We start from the raw sequence: 6,603 nt of genomic DNA, 5'->3' as shown, positions 1-6,603 counted from the left end.
TCTCTGCCTCCCAAGTGCTGGGATTAAAGGCATGTGCCACCACTGCCTGGCAGTCTGACTGATCTTTTCAGTGAAAAAATAATATCTTAATATCAGCACTATGTGGACAAAATATTAAAGACTGAGTACATTTACTGATTTTACTTCATGTTATTGAGCTCCTCTAGTTACATTTATTTTTCTATATCTTGGTAACCATTCTGGTTCTGATAGAACATTGCCTCCTTGGAATGGAACGATGAATACAGTCATGCATGCTCTGCAATCCCTCTCCATTGTAAAGCAATGCAAAGATTCATCACCAATGAAAACATTAAGAAAATAAGTAATTTTGCAGAATCTATGGCTTCTTGCTGAACTTCCCAAAATATTATATATGATTCAAATAGTATTACTTCTTTATTAAATAGCTCAGAATTAAAGAAAAATATATTCAACTTATGTTTAATTATATATAGGAGCTTAATTTTCATTTAACTTACATGTTACATCATTTTCTGTGCTAGATGAAATAAAATGAATTAAAATATAACATAAAATATTTGTTATTTATAACTTTCAGATTTTATTTTTATCAATATATAAAACTTCAAAGTTATGGAGGTATTTACAGAGTAACATAATAAATTATATGTCAAGTATAATTTTTTGTTATAAATTCAATCAAATAAACTTCAAAAGTAGAAATAAATATTCATTCAAATACATTAAGGAATATTGTTTTGCTATCACTTTTTGTAAAAATTTATTTATTTTTTTTATGTATATGTGTCTGCATTAGTTTATGTGCACCATGTGTGTGCAGGTGTAACTGGAGGATAAAAGATGCCAGATCTCCTGGAACTGAAGTTACAAGCATTTGGGGGTCATCTGATATAAGTGTTAGAACCAGAGACTGGATCCTCTGTAAGAACAGTGTGTTCTCTTAGCCTTCTTCGAGACTCATTATTGACATCTCTTAATTTGCACGTTTTAAAAAAAAGGCTACTTAATCGAAGTACAGTAGCAATAACCAGGTTTATAGCAAGAGCTAATTTGGAGGCCTGAAGCAGAAAGATCTGTTGATCCCAGAATTTCTGCACCAGCACTAAGTGACATCACTATAAAACCCAATTCCAAAAACGCAGAAGCAAAAACTCACATCAGTTTTAAATCAGAATATTGTAAATTATCATGGGAATTCAATTCATAACCCTTAAACATATGTAAGTGTCCTAGCAATTTTTTATTCATGACTGGATTTAAGGTGTTTTTTTTTCTTTTTTCAAATAATGTGTGTGTGTGTGTGTGTGTGTGTGTGTATTTTTGTGTGTATATGTGTGTGCGTTTAACCATAGTCATTGTATTTGGTTACATTTTGATTCTCTAATTACATTAAATCAATTGAGCTGAGATCATGTTTCCTCTAAATACTTAACAATGTATAGTTTGGTGATTTTGTTATTGTGCATTATCCCAAATTATATTTTTGTTGTTTTTAATAAAATATGATATAGGCACTACAGATATAACTCAGTTGGTAGAATGCTTGCTAGCCTACAGAAAGCCCTAATATCACAAAAACTGGGTGTGGTGATATATGAAAAGGACAGGAAGATCTAAGTTTACAATTACTTTTATAAAACAGAAAATTCAAGGACAGGTAAGTATATAGTAAGCTATATCTCATAAAAGAAAATATGACAAACACTTTTATTACTCATGTATCAATGGGTTACTTACAATACTTATGAGCAGATATTCCTGTCTGTTGTCAAAAGTTCTGCTTTTCACTGTATGAACTTCTTCACAGGAAATGACAAGTTTCTTGTTCCCACATTTTCCTAGAACATGTAGAGTGAAAATATAGTGAACAAAAGAGATATAATACTTATTATTGTAAGTGACATTCCATTCTTTATAATCCTATTGGATCAATACTGACAGACTAAGTTACTTTTTTTTTTTTGCTAATGGCACCATGAACAAAATTGCTTATAAAGGAATGAATTTATTGGTGGTTTAAAGTTTAGAATATAGGACCATCATGGCAGGAAGCATTGCTGCAGATAGCTAGGCATGGTGCTGGAACAGTAACTAAAAAAATACATATTGATGTGAAAGCAGGTGCCATGAAGGTTACTCAAATAAGGCCACATCACCTAATCCTTTCCAAGGAATTCAAACATATAAGCATATGGAAACCCTTCTTCTTTAAGCCACATTTTATATCCAGGCCCCAATATTCTCATGACTATATCATAATGCAAAATGAATTCCATCCAACTTCAAAAATCTCCATAGCCTTTCATACTGTCTACATATTTTAAAAATCCAAACTTTTCTGATACTCAAGAAAATCTCCCAAGTCAACACCCTGTAAAATCTTATATTCTTTCTTTGTTTAGTGCATTTGTTTTGACTATTACGTGACAAGAGGAATTTCTTGTCTGGTCCAATCTGTTTTTAGTTCTGTAGGCTTCTTGTATGTTCATGGGCATCTCTTTCTTTAGGTTAGGGAAGTTTTCTTTTATGATACTGTTGAAGATATTTATTGGCCCTTTAAGTTGGTAATCTTCACTCTCTTCTATACCTATTATCCTTAGGTTTCGTCTTCTCATTGTGTCCTGGATTTCCTAGATGCTTTGTGTGGAGGTTTTTACATTTTGCATTTTCTTTGACTGTAGTGTAAATGTTTCTTATGGTATTTTCTGCTTCTGAGATTCTCTCTTCCATCTCTTGTATTCTGTTGGTGATGGCTGCATCTATAATTAATGACTTCCTTCCTAGGTTTTCTATCTCCAGAGTTATCTCTCTTTGTGATTTCTTTATTGTTTCTACTTCCATTTTTAGATCCTGAATGGTTTTATTCAATTCCTTCACCTGTTTGGCTGTGTTTTTCTGGAATTCTTTAAGGGATTTTTGTGTTTCCTCTTTAAGGGCTTCTACTTGTTTATTTCTGTTCTCCTGTAATTCTTTAAGGGATTTTTGTGTTTCATCTTTAAGGTCTTCTACTTGTTTTCCTGTGATCTCCTGCATTTCTTTAAAGAAGTTATTTATGTCCTTCTTAAAGTTCTCTCTCAGCATCATGAAAAGTGATGTTAAATCTAAATCTTGATTTTTCTGGTGTGTTGGGGTATCTAGGACTTGCTGTTGTGGGAGAACTGGGAGCTGATGAGACCATGTAGTCTTGGTTTCTATTGGTAAGGTTCTTGCAATTGTCTTTTCTCATCTGGTTTTCTCTGGTGTTTGTTGGTCTTGCTGTCTCTGGAGTGAGCTTGTCCCTCCTGTGGACCTGTAAGCCTGTGTCAGCACTCCTGGAAGACCAACTCTCTCTTGGCAGGACCTGTGCACAGAGGGCTGTTGAAAAGCCTCAGCTGCTGGGTGCACATGGAGGCAGGAAGGACCCTGTACCAGCTGCTCTGCCACTTCTGTGACCTGAGTACTCCTGGCTAGTCCCTCCTTAGACAGCCACAGGAGAAAAAAATCAACACCCTGTAAAATCAAAAGGCCAATTACATACTTCCAACATGCAATGACACCAAGTACACATTACCATTATAGGACAAACAAAAAGGGCTGTAGTGAGAAAAAAAAACTAGATCAACAGGAGATCAAAAACTAGCAGAGCAACCTCAAAATCCTGTAACCCCGTAACTGATGGCAAATGGCTTAAATTACCCCAACATTACAAATTTTCTTACTGAAACAATTATCTCTTTCTTGGAAGGTTGCCACTCCCTTTGTTTTCTCTCCTTGGCAGAGATCTCATAATTATGGGACTTCCAACAACCTGGGATCTCCAATGCAAAGAGATTGTACTTTCACAGCTTCAAAAATTTGATCTTTCATGAAGTAAATGTAGAGAGTGCTTCACAATATGGCTGGCCTAGAGGCTCTCCTTAACTGACTGGAAGAATCCATAATGCCTTTACTTCCCTATCTTTCGTGACTATAAAGCCAGAAACAAGGAGCTGAGGCTGCCAGATTTCTTTGCCTCCTTGGGATACTGCCTGATTCCCTCCTGGAATCAGATTTATATAAAGTTTTCTTTGCAGTTGCTTTTTAGGCAGATATTATCCTTGGTGTGTTTTCTTTCACAAGTTGTAGGATTAACTGGGTGGATCTTCCCATGTAGGCACAATTCACTTTGTTCCATTTCATACCAGGCTTCTCTTTATCCCTTTTAGCACAATTCTTGATTTCAACATTAAATTATTTTTGTGCTTATTTTCTTCTCAAAAATTAAATTTAATATTTCTTTTATCCTTACTTCCTTTTCCATTGAAAATGTGTGTATGAGTGGTTTTTAAAATCCATGGTACAGAGTCAATATTAGCCTTGTTGAGATTTCCTTGGTCTAATTCTTTTCAATTTAGCCTCATATAGATTCTCAGGAGAAGGGCAGAAAAACAGTGACAGTCTCAAATTATCACAAGAATGGTCTCTAGATCTGTTGTTCCCTCTGATACCTTTTAGTTTACTCTTTAGAGTCCACATTGCTCTCAATACTACCATCTTCCAAGCTCTTACTAGGATGGCCTGTTAAGCTCTGCTTATGATATTTAATCACTTTTCTTTAACAAAATCCCAAAGTCTTTCAGACTTTTCCAAAAATACAACTTAGTCACCCTTCTCTCAGTGGTTGTATTATTGACAATAATGTTTATAAGTATTTTCAATGAAAAGGTTAGCATGTTGAGAGACCTCATCACTAGGCTATATCTGTGATTCATCTTAAGTACACATTTTACACAGTCATGCTGTAGCCTGAGGTAGGGCTTAGAGACTAATAGATTGAGACCTAGTACACAAACAGAATTCAGTCAATTAAATAAACACTAATTTCATCTTTTATAGTTGTAAAATTAAGACTTTCTTGGTACCTAGCTTAAGTCATCTTACTCAGAAGTAGAGGTTGGAACAAGAATTCTTATGAGAATAATTTATTGGAGGAAAGTGACAGAATAAAGGATGGTAATGAAGTAGAAAGATGGGAATGGTTTCATTTCATTGACCTGATACCTAACAATAACAATACACTAAATCTTTTTTTTTCCTTAGAAAAGGCAGTTAGGGAATTCACAATTCCATCATTCCTTTTCTGCTCTTGAAGCAGCCTATCCAACTTCAATTCTCTGGAGAAGATATCATTCAGAAAGCAGAACTCAAAGTCACATCAAAGCAATATACTGACTTTGTGGAAATGGTACTAATAGCATCAATATCTTTATATTTTGTTATTTTTAAAATGAAATGTCAAGTTTTTATATTTAGGGATCTGCATGGAAGTATATTTTATCTCAGTAAAATCATATTTCAGTTTCTTTATCTTTCCCATTGAAATGCTATACTGTTTATTTCAATAGAATTCATTTTGTTCTTAAATTCATATATCTAAAGATAATGTTCACTAAAGTTTGATGAATCAAAGACTTTTACATGGATATAATTCACTTGAGAAACATTTTGTATTCAACTTTGATGTTTTTATCTTGTTTATTTTATAGAAAAATGAGTCCATCTTATGTCTCTAAATTTTAGAGTTTTAGACATCTCTCAGAAACAGTGACTGAAGACAATTAATTATAAAAGGATAAACAGAAAGGAAGGAATTTTAGTGTGGTTGAACTTTAGATATAAATGTTAACTTGTAAAATTTAAAAATTCTGTTTGGAAACATGTTCCTTTCTTATATAATTAGCAATTTTTCATAGAAATATTTAAAGAGCACAAATTGTGAAAATGTATATAAATATAAATAAACTGTATCTTTTTCTCATTTGTGATTCTCTTATACAGTGATGGTTATATAATAAAGGTGTGATATTGTAGCTTTCCCATTAATGCAACTAAATTTCTGAGCAAAATTTATTAATCAAGGATATATTCATTTTTCTCATAATTTAGTATTACTGTACCAAGAAGAATACTGTAACTTGAGAAGAATATTACTGTAATAGAACAGTTCATAACACTGTACCCTGGTAGCAGAAGGAGACAGCTTAGAGTACAGTGTAGATGCCAGTTTTACTTCCTCAGATGAAGGGATGAGCTTGTTAGGACCTAATTAAACTATTAAGTCCTAAATGGATTGTTCAGCCCTAGATAACAATTACTTTGATAGCATGCCATTATAAGGAAACTTTCTCCTATGTTTTTGCTGTTACTAGGAATGTTTCTAATGCCAAGGCTGATTATATACTCTGTTAAGTTCTGTGCCCTCGGGAACCAGTCATAATAGAAGTCAGTGGAACTGTTTTGTGTAGTTACCCACAATAAGCTTGGATCCAAGCCAACCACACACAATAGTACTTCCTGTACCTATGTACAGGTACAGGAAGCTTTTATGATATTTACCTTCATAAGCTGCCTCTGGGATGAACCACAATACAAGAGAGACACTTGCAGCAACATTAGAAACTATTTGGAATAAGACTTTTATTTTGAGTAGCAGTCTAGTAATGTTTAAGTTCTGAAGACTTCCGTGGAAGCTAACATCTTCTGTCACAGAAAGAGATATGTACATGGATAACAGACTGGCAAATTAAGTTATGCATTTTTGACAATTCCCATACTAGTAGATAAGTTAGAACATGAATATTAGACAAGTCCCCTGCCATT

The 6,603-nt window shown here is 33.7% G+C and overlaps 1 long non-coding RNA gene across 1 annotated transcript in view; it reads right to left on the bottom strand.

Annotated features, from left to right (window-relative positions):
• LOC116083548 overlaps window positions 1–6,153 on the bottom strand; it is a 19,183-nt gene extending 13,030 nt beyond the window's left edge. The window contains exons 1-2 of the long non-coding RNA XR_004115770.1: window positions 5,963–6,153; window positions 1,723–1,823 (exon numbers count right to left, since the gene is read on the bottom strand). This is a non-coding gene — a long non-coding RNA (uncharacterized LOC116083548). The remainder of the gene's footprint in view (window positions 1–1,722; window positions 1,824–5,962) is intronic.
• Window positions 6,154–6,603: the final 450 nt, after the last annotated feature.

The sequence above is a fragment of the Mastomys coucha genome, unplaced genomic scaffold (genome assembly GCF_008632895.1).
Source record: "Mastomys coucha isolate ucsf_1 unplaced genomic scaffold, UCSF_Mcou_1 pScaffold8, whole genome shotgun sequence".
In the NCBI taxonomy this organism is placed as follows: Eukaryota; Metazoa; Chordata; class Mammalia; order Rodentia; family Muridae; genus Mastomys; species Mastomys coucha.
This window is presented reverse-complemented; position numbering and strand designations above follow the sequence as displayed.